Raw genomic sequence first — 16,316 nt, 5'->3', positions numbered from 1 at the left:
AGTTAGTCATCCAGTGGCCAAGCCGACCTCTTGGGGTCCAGGGGAGAGCCTTTTCAAGGACCTCACCCAAGGGGGCTGCATGGAGATGGGGTTGGGTCCTGACAAAGGTAGAGCCTCTGTGAGGTAGACCCCTGAGCAAAGGGAGAGCCTTTGTGACGTAGCCTGGACACTAGGGTTCAATGTCAGCCAAAGAAACGGAGGCCTCCTCACAGTATTTCAAAGAAAGTTCCCAGGAGAGCCATCTCCAAGGCCCCACAGAAGTTTCGCAGAAACCAAGGGCTAGTTGCAGACATATCCACCAAATCCTGAGTGGACACACACTCTTATTATAATATCTGTACCCAAAGACCATGACCTTTCTTCCATATTCCCCCTCCTTGGGTCATCTCCAGAGGAAAAAAAAAGAAAAAGCCAGGCTTTTTCTTCCCCTCTTACAAGTATAAGGGAATTGTGGGGAGAGAAGCTGTAAATCAGAGAAGATGTTGGAATTGTTATTATTCCCCGGGATGCAATCAAGACACTAATGACACCTTTATTGAGGCGGAACTAACATAAATGAACTACATATGTATTTCAGTAAACAGTTTTGACAAATATGTACCACACACAATATTCCCATCACCTCACACCGCCCTTGACTCTTTGTTCCCTATGTAACTACTGTCACTGTCCTGTACCTTTTGCTGCCGTACAATAGTTTGTTTGTTTTTTTTTTTTTTTTGTGATGGAGGCTCACTATGTTTCCCAGGCTGGCTTTGAACTCCTAGCCTCAAGTGATTCTCTTTCTTCAGCCTCCTTAGGAGCTGGGACTGCAGGTATATGCTCTTTGCCTAGCACCTTTTATTTATTTACTTATTTTTATTTTTTTGTGCTGCTTGGGATGGAAAATGGAGTTTGCACATGATAGGCAAGTGCTATACACTGAGCTACACCCGTAGCCAGTTTGCATTTTCTATAAATAGAAAGATAAAGTATATACTTTCTTTTGCCTAACTTCCTTCACCCAGTGTACTGTTTTTGAAATGTCTCTTATGTTGTTGAGTGTATCAACAGTTTGTTTTTATTGCTGAGTTGTGCTATATTAAATGGATATACCATAGTTATTCTGCATTCACCTGTTGAGTTGTTTTCACATCTTGGCTATCATTAACATGGCTTAGAACATTCTAGACATTTTTTCCCCATGTCTCACAATTAGAAGCAAAATTGCTAGGTTTCATGCCCAGATGCATGTTTACCTTTACAAAAATTGTCAAACTATTGTTCCTTAGTGGATATACCATTTTATATACCAATTCCAGGTGGTTGACATCCTTGACAACATTTGGTAATGTCAGGTTTTTATATTTCAGCCATTCTAATTATTGTGTAGCAGTATCTCATTGTAGTTTTAATTTGCATTTTATCATGACATATCAACATCTTACCATGAGCACTTAGCCTATTTTTTCCACTACTGGGTATTAAACCCAGGGCTTCACACATGCTAGGCAAGTGCTCCTCCACTGACCTATACCCCTTGTCCTTTTTATTTTGAGACAAGGTCTTGCTAAGTTGCCCAGAATGTCCTTGAACTTGAGATCCTTCTGCCTCAGCCAAGTTGCTGGGATTGTAGGCATGCGTCACCTCACCCAGTTCATATATTTTCTTTTGTGAAGTGTCTGTTCAAAAATTTTGCCCAATGTTTTGAGTTGCTTTTCTTAGTGAAGAGCATGACCTCCAGATGTGGCTAATATGTTCTCCTAGTCTGTGAACTGCCTTTTCATTTTCTTGATAATACCGTTTAATAAGCATTTTTATCATTTTTTTCTTTTATGGTTTGTGCTTTTTATTGTAAAAAAAAGAAAAAGAAAAAAATAAAGCATTTAAAATGCTAAGCTGGGTGCAGTGGAGCATGCCTATAATCCCAGCTGCTTGGGAGGCTGAGGCAGGAGGATTGTGAGTTCAAAGCCAGCCTCAGCAATTTAGCAAGGCACTAAGCAACTCAATGAGACCCAGTTTCTAAATTAAAAAAAAAAAATTAAAGCTGGGGATGTGTCTCAGTGGTTAGGCGCCCTGTATTCAATCCCTAGTACCAAAAAAAAAAAAAAGACATTTTCTCAAAGTATGGAAAGAAAAGCTATTAAGTGTAGATTAATCAATATGGCATGTGCCTCCTTCACAACACTCTACTTTTTTTCCACATTTTATAATACAAAGATATTTTGTTGAATCCAGCTTGAGATGATTTGTAAACATGGAAATTCCTACAATTTACATTCAACATCATTGTAGTTTCTGTCATTTGCCGTCTGGACTAATGTTTTATTCAACAGTATTCTCAAGGAAGTAAAAGAAAGATGTAAGTTTAAATTTCTTGCAGAAAAATTATGGTCTCTAATGCTCTGCTACAGAAATTCTTTTGAAGCACACACTTTGAGTATTGCAGAAAGCTGAGGCCAATTTCTTCAAGATAAGAAAGTGAACAAAATTGTTTTTATCAATAGGTCACAACACTCTGATGAATAATGAAATCTCTTTTGAAACATAATTTCTCAGAAACTGGTAGCCACAGAAGGAATTTTCTTTTCTGGGTAAAAAGAAAAACAAATGACCTTTTTTATTAACTACTTTTGAGCTCTTCCCACTTTTCCCTAGAGTAAAAATTCCTGTTTAGACTTGAAGATGGAATCTATACCCTGTACTTATTTAACCCACAGCAACTTTCCAAGACAACACAGATTGTTTTGGACTCAGAACTAAATCTGAAGCTTACAGTGTTGGTTTACTACTAAATTCTAATAATACTATTCTAAAAGATATAACTGCTGATGCAAAGATCTTTTTCTAGAGGAATTATGAAGACTAAAAGAGGTAGGGTATGGGAGGAAGGAACTCAAAAGACTTTTAGAAACCTAAAATTGAGCTGGGTGTGGTGGCACACACCTGTAATCCCAGTGACTCAGGAGGCTGAGGCAGCAGTATTACAAGTTTGAGGCCAACCTAAGCAGTTTTGTGAGACCCTATCTCAATAAATAAATAAATAAAGACTGGGAATTTAGCTGAGTGGTAAGTTGCCCACGGGTTCAATCCTCAGTACTGGGAAGAAAGAAAGGAAAAGAATCCTAAAATTGACTGAAAATATTATTGGGGGATCTGCCAGAGCTTCCAATGCAAGGACAAGGAAAGTGTGTTTGAAGAAGCAGGAAAGAACTAAACTTGCTGTCCAGCTGCACCGACAGAATTCATTACATTCAATACGATGACGTATTTCAACACATCCAGCAGCTCCCAGTCCATCAGCCTTGGTCTCCACTGGATTGCAGGAGAGTTACGTCCCCTGCCCTACAGCAGATTGCAAGCCATGAATTTACTTCTCTCCTTTGCTTTAAAAGGGGTTCTAGGATCATCCTTGGAAAAGCAGAGAAAACACTTATTTGATTTATTTTCTGTTTCCTACAGTCACACAAGGAACCCTGTTTTGCATTAAGGGTGTTTTACCTACAGAAAGGGTTTAATTTTATTTCTCAAACACCAAGTTTTGTAATCAGAAAATCCAAACAGTTTTGTGAGCTGGCCCCCACCTACATGCTGTCACCTCCATCGTCCCACTCAGCTATTGGCAGTTATTCCTTCATGGTCTCATGTCTTTGCATGGTCATTCTTTCTGAGTAGAAGGCAGTTTGCTCTTTGTGACACCAGGCAAGGACTCATGGTCCCATGTGTGTGTAGAAGCCAATACTATGGCACCAGAGTTTTGCAAAAAACGACCTTTATTCAAGGTCCACTAACAGAGGGACAGGAAGCACGCTCAAATCCTTCCCCATGTGGCTGACAGCAAAGGAATTTAAGGGCTGGGGTAAGGGTAAATAGAGAGCTAACTAGTCTTAGTGGACTAGTCTGCACTGGTGCACCCGCCCAACCAGAACTTGTGAAGAATCCTGGTCCATCCTGCTCTTGTCTTTTTGTTTGTTTTTGGATTTTGTTTTTGTTTGGTCCTGGGGATTGAATCCAGGGGTGCTTAACCACTGAGCCACATCCCCAGCCCTGTTTTTGTATTTTATTTAGAGACAGGGTCTCACTGAGTTGCTTAGGGCCTCACTAAATTGCTGAGGCTGACTTTGAACTCGCCATCCTCCTGCCTCAGCCTCCCCAGCTGCTGGGATTACAGGTGTGCACCATTGCGCCCAGCCTCCCTTCCACAGCTGACCCCACTGTTGACTCACCTGAAGGTTTGGTTCTACTTTCTCCCAACGTCATCTGAGGTCAGGTCCTAGGGCTCTGTTTCTAGGGACAAAGATATTGCAATTTTATGGCCCAGTTTCACTTGCACCTTGGTAGAGGAAAAAAAAAATGAAGACTAAGAGATCAATGGAGGAGAGCAGAGTGGAAAAGTTTTCCTGCCAAGCAGGGCATCGAACACATCATGGTCAAGGGCGAGGGGATGGGGTAGGTCTTTAAAAAGCCAAATGGTATTGAGCATCTTTATCTCATGGTAAAAGACAATAGTCTGGCTTATTCTGACTGATTATTATCTGGGCTTGTCTGTGAGGTGCCTGAGTGTCAGGAAGTTCTCTGCCTGATGTCCTCTGTCTGCCCCTCTACCCCACACCCCAGCTGACTGAAGACCCTTTGATGGCCCTCACAAGCACCCTGGCTTATTGTCCTTGTCCATGGACCACCCAGCACAGTGCCTGAAGCACCAGGAACAGTCACCTAGGCAAACCAAACACAGCAAACTTTGTTATCTGTTGTTTCTCTAAAGTGTACACAACAAGCCTGCCCTTCAAAGTGACCTTTCATGAATCAAAGACACACTAGGATGACTACAGTTAGAGATTCCATACTGTATGTCTCGAAAAGCTAGAAGAAAAGAATTTTTAATGCTTTGCAATGGAGATAGATATGTCTCACTTGATTACATAATGTATGCAAATACGGAAACATCGCATGGTCCCTCGTTAAGATGTACCAAGTGTGTGTTTTTGTGTATCAGTTAAAAAGAAAATCTGATTTAAAAACAAACAAACAAACATAAAATTTAGTTTTGAGTTGAAATGGGGTATGTTTTAATCAGCTTTTTGGTTGCTAAAGACCTGACCAGAAAAACTGTAGAGGACGAAAAGTTAGGAGGGGGCTCACGATTTCAGAGGTTTCAACCTGCAGACATGGGCTCCATTCCTCAGGGCTCGAGGTGAGGCAGAACATCACCACAGAAGAGTGTGGTGGCGGGAAGCAGCTCTCATCACGGTGATCAAGAAGCAGAGAGAAAAACTCCACCGATATAAATATTACTCAAAGCCATGCCCCAATTCCCACCTCCTCTGGCCACACCCTACCACTCAGTTACCACTCAGTTAATCCCTATCAAGGGGTTAAAACACTGAGTAGGTTAAGGCTATGATTCAATCACTTCTTCTCCAAACCTTCTTGCATTACCTCACACATGAGCTTTTGGGGGACACCACATCCAAACCATACAGGGTATAAAGAATCGATTATATGAGGCAATATGAATATCCTGGGAGAAAAAAAAATCAACTCCTCCTGACTAGTAAGTCAAATAAATATTTATGAAGGGTTGAGGGATAGCTGAGTAGAAAGTGTTTGCCTAGCGTGCTTGAGGCCCTATATTTGACTTTCAGTACTGCAAAAAAAAAAAAAAAAAAAAAAACAAGTAGATGTAGTTTCAATCAAATTCATAAAATACAGGTATTTGATTTAATCCTGTTATAAATAAGATAAAAGTTTGAAGCTCATGGAAAATTCATTTCTGCTTGCCAGTAGAGTTTGGAAAACGTATTGCAGTTGGTGAATTACAGTTAGTTTTTCGGGATGGTTTTTAGCTACTGATCCAGAATGAAGGGTAGTTTTCTGCTAGAAAAAAAGTAGAGTAGGGAGACATGTAAGAAGAGACATGGGAATGAGAGCAGGAGAAACTCTACCTTAGACAATAGCCGGATGGAAACAAGCAGACTAGCAGGTAGCAGCAGGTATGACTTGACTTTTAGTGTCATACATGATAACAACAGTTGACATTTGCTGAGCACCTACTTTATGCCCAGCATTGCTGACTGCATTACATGACCGGTCACCATATTCCTCTGGGAAGACGTAATCACTGAGTTGCACATGAGGAAACTGAGGCCTAAAGATTTTTCAAAAGTGAATGGATAAACAAAATGTAGTACATAATACAATGGACTATTATTCAACTATAAAAAGGAACGAAATTCTGGAAAATGCTACAACCTGGTTGAACCGTGAAAACATTTGCGAAGTGAAATAAGCCAGATCGGAAAGGAAGCCCATTGTATGATTCCATTTACATACATTATCAATGTGTGCTTGGAAAAGCCAACTGTCTATCCCCTGTTCCCACACTGGAACAGTTAACACAGAACACTTCTGTGAGCCCCCAAAGGAGTGCAGATTTCTCCCCACAAGCAAGTAGCAAATACCAGTTGGTGTCCTCTAATCCAATTCAGTTCTGACAGTGTCCACATAGAGATGGTGTTAGATCCCACAGGCTGAGGCTGGGTCCCAAGACTTCTGTACCCCCAGCTAGATGCCAGTCAAAGGCTTCAGGTTCTTTTTATCTTTGCTTCTAACCCACTGGCTATACACACAGTTCCCCCCAGCCCCCTCCTCAGGTTCCATTAATTTGTCCAAGCAGCTCACAGAATTCAGGGAAACACTTACATTGACTAGTATATTCTACAGTTGATGACAAAGGATAGAGATGAAGAGGTATGGGGGAAGGGCTCAGAGCTTCCATGTCCCCTCAAGGAACCTCCACCTGTCCAGCTCTCGGGAAGCTCTTTGAACCCTGTCCTTTTGGGGTTTGTATGGAGATTACAGTATATACATATATATGTGATTAGTTAAATTCTTGGTCAAGGCGATCAGTTCAACCTTCAGTTCCTCCCCACCACCACCACCAGAGGTTGGTGGGTAGAACCTAAAGTCTCCACCCTCCAATCCTACCTTGGTCTTTTGGGTAACCAGCCCCCACCTAGTGGCTGCTGGTCACAAGTCAACTCATTAGCATACAAAAGATACTTATCATTTCAGAAATTACAAGGATTTTAGGAGTCACATGCCAGGAAATCTGAATAATAAGCAAATACATATACAATATCACACCAAGAATAGACGAATTCATAGACACAGGAGAACTGAGGTTACCAGTGATTGAGGGGATTGAGAAGTTATATATATTTTACCACAATAATTTTTTTTAGTACCAGGGATTAAAGCCAGGGGTGCTTCACCACTGAGCCACATCCACAGCCTGTTTTATTTTTTATTTAGAAACAAGGTCTCACTGAGTTGCTTAGGGCCTCGCTAAGTTGCTGAAGCTGGCTTTGAAATTGCAATCCTCCTGCCTCGGCCTCCTTAGCTGCTGGGATTACAGGTGCATGTCATTGCATCCAGCTACTAAAAAATATTTTAAGTGGCTTAAAGTGACACAGTTTATAAATTAAGAAGTCTAATCCAGTTTTTGCCATTATCCATTTTTGATTTCCAGAGGATGGAAACAAAACTCAAAGAAAAGATGGACGTTACAGGAGGGAATTCTAGGGCATCTTACAAAACATGGAGATACAGCTGGACATTAGGGATGACTGGTACCAGGGACTGGCGTGCTCTTCTTCTCTCTCTTCTTTCTGCTTCTCTATCCATTTTAGCCTTATGGGCTTCTCCTGAAGATTAGCTGCTTTCCTTTGGCAGGAATAAGGATGACCGAAGCTGGTGGCCTCACACCCTGTAGACTCAAGCCTCTGAGAAGAATTATTTCTTTCCTTTTAGTTTTAGTTCAAAAAGTCTAGTGATTGGCTTAGTTTGGGCAGGACCCTCCCTTTCTCCCCTATCTCCAGACCAATTATCTATGACTGAAGAACTGGAGAAAGTTATTGGCTCAGCCTGGATTAACCACGAGCAGGTTCACACAGCACAAACATGGCCCTGGGAAAAAGAAAACACTGTAAATTTGACAGCTACCACTAATGGATGCTTCAAAACACAATATTGACCCGTGAGACTGAGGCAGGAGGATCACAAATTTGATGCCAACTTGAATGGCTTAGCAAGACCATATCTAAAACAAAAAGGCCTGGGGATGTAGCTCAGTGAGTGATGGAGCGTTTGCTTAGCATGTTCAAGGCCCTGGGTTCAATCCCTGCAAACCACACACACACACACACACACACACACACACACACACACACAAAACCACATAAAAAACACAATAACAAGAAGCACAGATTACTTTAAATTTAAAACATTTAAATAAAAAATTGATATTTGTTCAGCTGGGATGTATGGGTATTTTGGTGGAAATCAAATAAGCAATGGTTTGAGAATATGTACCCAGATTTTCTGCTCTTAGATGTAATTCTGGAGAGACATTAGCTAAACTTTCTTCCTTTTTTATGGGGGGGGGGTTGTAATGCTTTTTTATTTTTCAAACAATTGATTTGCATCATGATGAGGCAGTCAGCCTGATAACAAGGTGAAAATGACAGATGGGTCCCCCACCCCCACCCCCATATACTTGATTTCAATAACCTCAGGGACTGGGAGTCACATGGTCTGCAGCGTTTAACAAGCCTTCCCGGGTGGAAGCCTATTGTATAAACACGGTGAGCGTCATCAGGCTGTAATTCAGCTGTTCACATTCAGTCTGTTCCCAGAGAAATGGGTAAGAAGGCAGAAACAGCCCTTCCTGAACCTGAGATTGGCCTTGGCCGCTCCACTTTGCCGTCCACCCCTGACGCCAACCCCAAAGCAAAGCGACAGGGTTTTCATTCATGAGGCAGCCAAAGGTGACCAGGGGAAGCCCAAGGACTTAAATCCACCTTCCCAAGAACAGGGTTTGGGGGTCTCTATGGGATGAAGAGAAGGGTAGGCTCAGGCACCGGAAAGGCGTCCGAAGGCAGGGGCTCTGCAGAGTGGAGGGTCTGCACATGCGCGGCGGAGCAAGCCTTCGGAAGACCAATGGGCAGAAAAATGGTGACCTCAGCTCGGTCTGATATCAAAGGCCTCCCATCAGACCCTCGTGCAGTCCCAAGTGAGGGGTTAGTGGTTTTATTACCTCATTTATTCCCCACTCCCCTCGTCCGTGGGAGGCGCGGAACTAATGGTCATTCTGGTGGTGAAGCCCAGGTCAGTGAAGGTAGTTCCTAGTGCCACGCTCTCCCCGGGATCCAGGGTCACGGTGGTCGAGCTCACGAGCTGGGAGTCTGGATCGTGGCATTTGGATGGCACTATAACCGGCATCATATCTCCTTCCTAAAAAGTTTGAGATCCTAAACGCACAAGGTATCTAACATTTTGAAGAGTATACAGGTACGTCAGGGTTAAAGGGTTCTAACTGCAAGTAGAACGAGTGGAATTGATGATAGGTGAAATAGTATGGCCACTCACAGTCACCTGGAACAGCCACTGAGCTCAAGATGCTGGGCCTTTGCTCTCACTGTCCCTGATACCCAGGATGCTCTTTGCCCAGACAGCCCCATGACACTCTCCCTGAGCCCATTCAGTTCTTCTTTCCGAGGGTACCTCCTGCACAAGGGCTTTGCTAACTGTGCTATTTAAAACTGCAGTCTCCTGCTCAGCCTACCCAAGCCCACCTTGGTACTGAGCTTGGATCTGGAATGTCCCCCAAGGGCCCACGTATTTAAGTCTGGGTCCTCAGCTTGACCTTACTGAGAAGTGGTAGAATCCTAAGGAGCGAGGCCTCATGGGAAGTTTCAGGGTTTGGGGAGATGCCCACAAAGGGGGCTGTCTTCTTTTACTTTTTTTCCTGGCCACTAGGACGTGGGCAGCTTTCTTTGCCACACGTTCCCGCCATGATGTACCACTTTGCCAGAGATCCAACAGCAATGGAGCCAACTGACCATGGACTGAAACCTGCAAAACTGTGAACCCAAGTACACCTTTCCTCTTTTTAAGTTGATTATTTTAGGTATTTGTTACAGTAACGGAAAGCTAATTTAACACTCAATAATTCCTAATCCTCTCTTTAGGCTATTTTATTTTTCTCCATGGCATTTACCAGAGATGGTCTATTTTTTTATCATTGTTTTTTATTTTTTTATTTTTTATTTATTTTTTTATTCTTTTTTATTATTAGTTCAAAACATTACAAAGCTCTTGACATATCATATTTCATACATTTGATTCAAGCAGATTATGAACTCCCATTTTTACCCCGTATACATATTCAGATTCACATCGGTTCCACATCCACTTTTTTATATACTGCCATACTAGTGTCTGTTGTATTGTGTTGTCCTTCCTATCCTCTACTATCCCCCCTCCCCTCCCCTCCCCTCTCCTCCCATCTTCTCTCTCTACCCCATCTACTGTAATTCATTTCTCTCTCTTGATTTTTTCCCCTTCCCCCTCACTTATATGTAATTTTGTATAACAATGAGGGTCTCCTTCCTTTACCATACAATTTCCCTTCTCTCTCTCTTTCCCTCCCCCCTCTTGACCCTGTTTAATGGTGATCTTCTTCTCATGCTCTTCCTCCCTATTCTGTTCTTAGTTGCTCTCCTTATATCAAAGATGACATTTGGCATTTGTTTTTTAGGGATTGGCTAGCTTCACTTAGCATAATCTGCTCTAGTGCCATCCATTTCCCTGCAAATTCCATGATTTTGTCATTTTTTAGTGCAGAGTAATACTCCATGATGTATAAATGCCACATTTTTTTATCCATTCTTCTATTGAAGGGCATCTAGGTTGGTTCCACAGTCTAGCTATAGTAAATTGTGCTACTATGAACATCGATGTAGCAGTGTCCCTGTAGTACGCTCTTTTAAGGTCTTCAGGTCTATTTTTAGTTGTCTATTGGTTACTGACTGTGTCCCCAGCGTAATTTGTGTGTGTTACGTTCACTGTTTATTCCCCAGTGCTTAGAAGAGAGGCACTCAATAAATAAAAGTTTTTTAAGTGAATAAATTGATGAATTCAGGTAGAATTATTTTAATAAGGAAAAACATAGAAACGTTTATTTTATGAAAAGCACAGACAATGCCCACTATACACTCACCACTTTCTTATGATGGACAAATATATCTCATTTAATCCTCATGACAATCACATGAGGTAGGACTAATCTTGTCCCCAATTTATGGACGAGGAAACAGAGGGACAGGGCCAAATCACAGTTGACATGGGGCAGCCTGTTCTGAGTCTGTCCTTCCAAACACTACTATGCCACCTCCCGTCAATTATATAACTGAAATATATTTGGCAGAAACACAAGATCAGACAGATTTTGGCTGAGACCAGCCTTGGAGAGCTTTCTGGGCAAGGTAAATTGAGCACAGATGTTGAAGAGGAGTCCGTGGATCACAGTCAAGTGTAGGAGAGAGAAAGTGAGAGACTTGAAAGTAGCAACAGAAATAAAAGAGGGGCTGGGGCTGGGGCTCAGTGGCAGAGCACTTGCCTTGCACATGTGAGGAACTAGGTTTGTTCCTCAGCACCACATAAAAATAAATAAATAAGGATATTGTACCAATGACAGCTAAAAAAAATAAAAAATAAATAAATAAAAGAGGGATGTACAAGTGGGAGCAGGGATGGGGGAATCAGGACACAGAGGGAGGTCAGGCACTAGGAGATGGCCACAGAGACCCCGCCCTGCAGCCTGGAATTCTGTAGCCAGCATCAGACAAACAAGGCCTAGAGGAAGCAGCCTGGGTAGGGCCTGCACAGATGAGGGTAACTTGGAGGGGAGAAGGGCAAAGAGCAAAGAAGGAAAGCTAGAGGAAACCCATTCTCAGAAACTAGAGTTCAAGTTCTCTCCCCTTTCCAATTTAGAGTATCAAATAATTTCATTGATTAAAACTCCTTTAAGAAGTGAGCCTGATGAGGTGGCGCATGCCTGTAATCCCAGCCACTCCAGAGGCTGAGGCAGGAGGATCTCGAGTTCAAACCCTGCCTTAGCAACTTATCAAGGCCCTAAGCAACTCAAGGAGGCCATGTCTCTAATAAAATATAAAAAAGGACTGGGGATGTGGCTCAGTGGTTAAGCGCCCCTGGACTCCATCCCTGGTATAAAAAAAGGAAGGAGGGAGGGAGGGAGGAAAGGAAGAGAGGAAGGAAGATGAGCCGAAAGCTAGATATGGCGATGTGTGACTGTAGTTCCAGCTACTTAGGAGGCTGACGCAGGAGGATTGCTTGAGCCCGGGAATTCTGGGCCAACTTTGAAAAAAAAAATTTAAAGAAGCAAGTGAATAAAAAAATTGTGACATATTCACATAATGGAACATCACTCAGGAATAAAAAATAGTGAACTATTAATCTACTGAACAAGCAGATCAATCTCAAAATAGTTACATGGAATGCAAGAAGACATATGAGAAAGCAGTTTCTTTTTCAGATGGTTGGGGGATCACTACCAAAGGGTGACTGAAGCTTTGGATTTCCAAGACTGGACAAGATATGATTCCGTTGATATAAAATGGATGGGATTCGTGGTTTTTGTTTTTGGTGATTCTGGGGATGAAACCCAGGGCTCTGTGCATGCTAGGTAAGCACTCTACCAACTGAGCTACTTCCCCAGCCCCCAGGATTAGTGTTCTTATAAAGGACACCTAAGAACCTTTTGTGCCTTCCTCCATGGGAGGACACAGCAAAATGACCATTGTCAATTGATAAGGAAGCCCTCACCAGTCATGGAATCAGGCAGTTCATTGACCTTGAATTTCCAGCTCCAGAACTGTAAAAAATCAAGTTTATAAGCCATGAAGTTTATAGTATTTTGTCATAGTAGCCCTAATGGCCTAAGATAGCATCCTTTTATTTCTTGAAAAAGAAAGGGGATGCCGGTCAAAGTGGTAAAGCTGTGCTTAGCATATATGAGGACATGGGTTCAATCCCCAGCTCCCAATGATTCAGTGAGTCAAAGGAAAAGAAAGAATTTAAAAATATGTGGCTATGGCTGTAGCTCAGTGGCAAAGCACTTGCCTAGCAGCATAAGGAATTGGGTTTGATCCCTAGCTCTGCAAAAATTACATAAATATAATTTAAACTTAGAAGTTCATAGTTTCTTGGATCATCAGAGAAGACTTAAGGCATCTGACCATTCATTCATCCAGAGGGCCTCTGCTGTGCCTCTACTCAGTCCCATTAAGCATATTATGACATAGTCTCTTGACATGAGAATATAGTTTCTTGTACATATCTCCTTAAAAAAATATATATCAGTACACAATGATGTTTCCTTCTTCAGCAGAGAAATTGTGTGTTGGACTTGACAATGAGTGCTCCACAAGATGTTGGACTAGCCAGTCAACTGGGGCTTCTGCTCTTGGAGGGGAGGGGCAGACCTCCACCTATGGGTGATGGAAGCTTCAGGTCGCCAAGAGTGGGCTGACTAAGAGGCAGTTGTTTTGAATTGAGGGTAAAATTTCAATTGGATGATGAGCATCCTCAAAGGGCAGATAGCAATTTTCTGAATTATATAATCTAATGGTTTGAAATTCAAAAAGTAGTGATGTCATCTCCTCATCTTTTAAAAGAATACATCCCTGCCCCTGTAATTATTTTGAGTCTTATGTTTAATAAGAGCAGCAGACCAATGGCTGTGATGGTCAGGAAAGAAACAGGGCCCAGGGATGAATGGAAAAGCTTTGCTAGAGAGTTCTAGCCTCACGTGGCTGTGTTTCCTTGGTGACATTCTTGTACAGGTCTTCTTTTCATGTTTTCAAAATCTCCCCTTCCTCCTTGTTCTCAGTTCATTTCCGGTTTCATCTTTCCAAGGCCTTGTGGATATTAAAACTAAGTTCAGAGACTGGGGACGCAGCTCCATGGTAGAGGGCTTGCTTAGCCCAGCATTGAGGGGAAAAAAAAAGCATTGAAAATTACTCCTCCCCAGATTTATAGCTTGTGATTATCTCTTTTCTTTATAGATTTTTTTAATAAAATATATAATATATGATGAACAAATTAGAAAACTCACTGAGAATGTCAACCACTATGTGGGTAAGAGTTGTTAGAGTACCAATTGTTTGCTAATGTGAAGGGTGGAGAATTTGCAATTTATTTCATGAAAGATTAATCCTGGGGCCAATTTCTTTCCTTTTTTTTTTTTTTGGTACTAAGGATCAAACCCAGGTCTTGCACATGCCAGGCAAACACTCTTCCACTGAGCCACAACTCCAGCCCTTTTTATTTCATTTTGAGACAGGGTCTCACTAAGTTGCTGAGGTTGGTCTTGAATTTGTGACCCTCCTGCCTCAGCTCCCTGAGAACCTCTAATTACAGGCATTTCCCACAGCACCTGGTTTGGGATCAGTTTCTTAATTTTGTATGTGTGGCACAGTGGAAAAAAAAATCTTGGACTAGGTGTTAAAGAGTCTTGGTTCCCTGGGCAGGGGCTGTGGCTCAGTGGCAGAGCACTTGTCTAGCATGTGTGAGGCCCTGGGTTTGATTCTTAGCACCACATAAAAAAATAAATAAATAAAATTAACTTATTATTTTATTTATGTACATCTAAAACACTAAAAATTTATGGTTTCTTTGATTTAAAAAAAAGTTTTGGTTTTCTGATAGGTCAGTTCATTTTGCAGCTCATTTTCTTTTCCTATCTGAAAAATAGGGTATATGGTCAAATTACTTAGAAAAATCCCTAAACCTCTAAAGCTCCGTAGCTGGGTTTTGTAAATGATAGTTTCTCAATGAAAGTTTTGACAATTTTTTCCTTTTGTGTATTCATCCCACTAAAAAAGAGAGACCCACTGCTCTTTTGATAACTAAAATGCTTCTTACTGCATTGTAGTCATTATTTTATTTTTTTTATTTCTGACTGGGGAGCAGTTGTTTCCCAATGGATTCAGTCCTTCATCCCCCTCTAACCAGGAGTGGAAGAGTAGATGAGAACAAACTTGGCTTATCAGGGAAATGCAATCAAAACTTCATTGACAGTCCCTAGTCCCTCTGGCCCTAGTCAGAATGGCTATCATCATGAATACCAAAACCGGCCAGGCAAGCTTGTAATCCCAGTGACCCAGGAGGCTGAGACAGGAGGACCACAGGTTTAAAGTGAGCCTCAGCAACTTAGCAAGACTGTAAGCAACCTAGTGAGACTCGGTCTCAAAATTAAAAAATTAAAAGGGCTGGGGATGTGGCTCAGTGGTTAAGTATCCTTGGGTTCAATCCCTGGTAGAGAGAGAGAGAGAGAGAGAGAGAGAGAGAGAGAGAGAGAGAGAGAGAAGAGAGAATACAAAAGCCACTTTCATTCTAAGTGAAATAAGCCAATCCTAAAAAAAAACCAAAGGATGAATGTTCTCTCTGATATTCAGATGCTGACTCACAATAAGGGGGGAGGAGGGAAGAAGTGGGGAGAAGTTCACTGGATTAGACAAAGGGGAATGAAGGGAAGGGAGGGGAATGAGCTTAGGAAAGACAGGAGAATGAATTGGACATCACTTTCCTACATTCATCTGAGAATACACAATCAGTGTAACTCCACGTCATGTACAACCACAAGAATGGGATTCTAATTAGAATAATTTATACTGTGGGTGTGTATGATATGTCAACATGCACATTATGTATACCTAAACAGAACACATTTAAAAAAAAAAAAAAAGACGAAAACCAACAAATGCTGGAGAGGATGCCAGGAACAAGGAACCCTTCTACATCCTGGTGGAAATAAAATTGGTACAGCCACTATGGAAGGGGATCTTGGCAAGGGAGGGTAACAGAGGGCAAATGGGAGGGGGCAGAAATGATCAAACTATGTTTATGAATACGCCACAGTGAAACCCATAATTCTATGTAATCAATATGCACTAATTAAAAAAAAAGAACTTGGCTCTATTGCCTACAGGCTGGGTGACTCTAAGAAGTTAATATATTCTCTGATTCTCAGTTTCCTTATCTATAAAATGGAAATGAGAATTCCCACCATCACTCCAAATGTTTTTGGCCTTTTTCCTTCCTTCTCTCCCTTATTTATTTATTTATTTATTTATATGGTGCTAGGGATTGAACCCAGGGGCGCTTAACCACTGCACCACATCCCCAGCCCATTTCTATATTTTATTTAGAGACAGGGCCTTGCTAAGTTGCTGAGGCTGGATTTGAGCTCACCATCCTCCTGCTTCAGCCTCCAGAGCTGCTGGAGTTACCGGCCGGGCCCTCCTTTCTTTCTTTCTCTCCTTGTTGAACAGACAAGTACTTGTTCTGCCACACAGCGAGATCCCCAGCCCCCAGCCGAGTTCTGAATGTTAAATGGGATCACGCAGGAAACCACCTTGCATATGGCAGCCACTTCCAAACACCAGTGACCTCACCCTGCTCACCACATTCCT

The sequence above is a fragment of the Spermophilus citellus genome (assembly GCF_964194105.1).
Source record: "Spermophilus citellus genome assembly, contig: SCAFFOLD_273, whole genome shotgun sequence".
Taxonomy (NCBI): domain Eukaryota; kingdom Metazoa; phylum Chordata; class Mammalia; order Rodentia; family Sciuridae; genus Spermophilus; species Spermophilus citellus.
The sequence above is the reverse complement of the archived record's forward strand: the minus strand, read 5'-3'. Positions refer to the sequence as shown.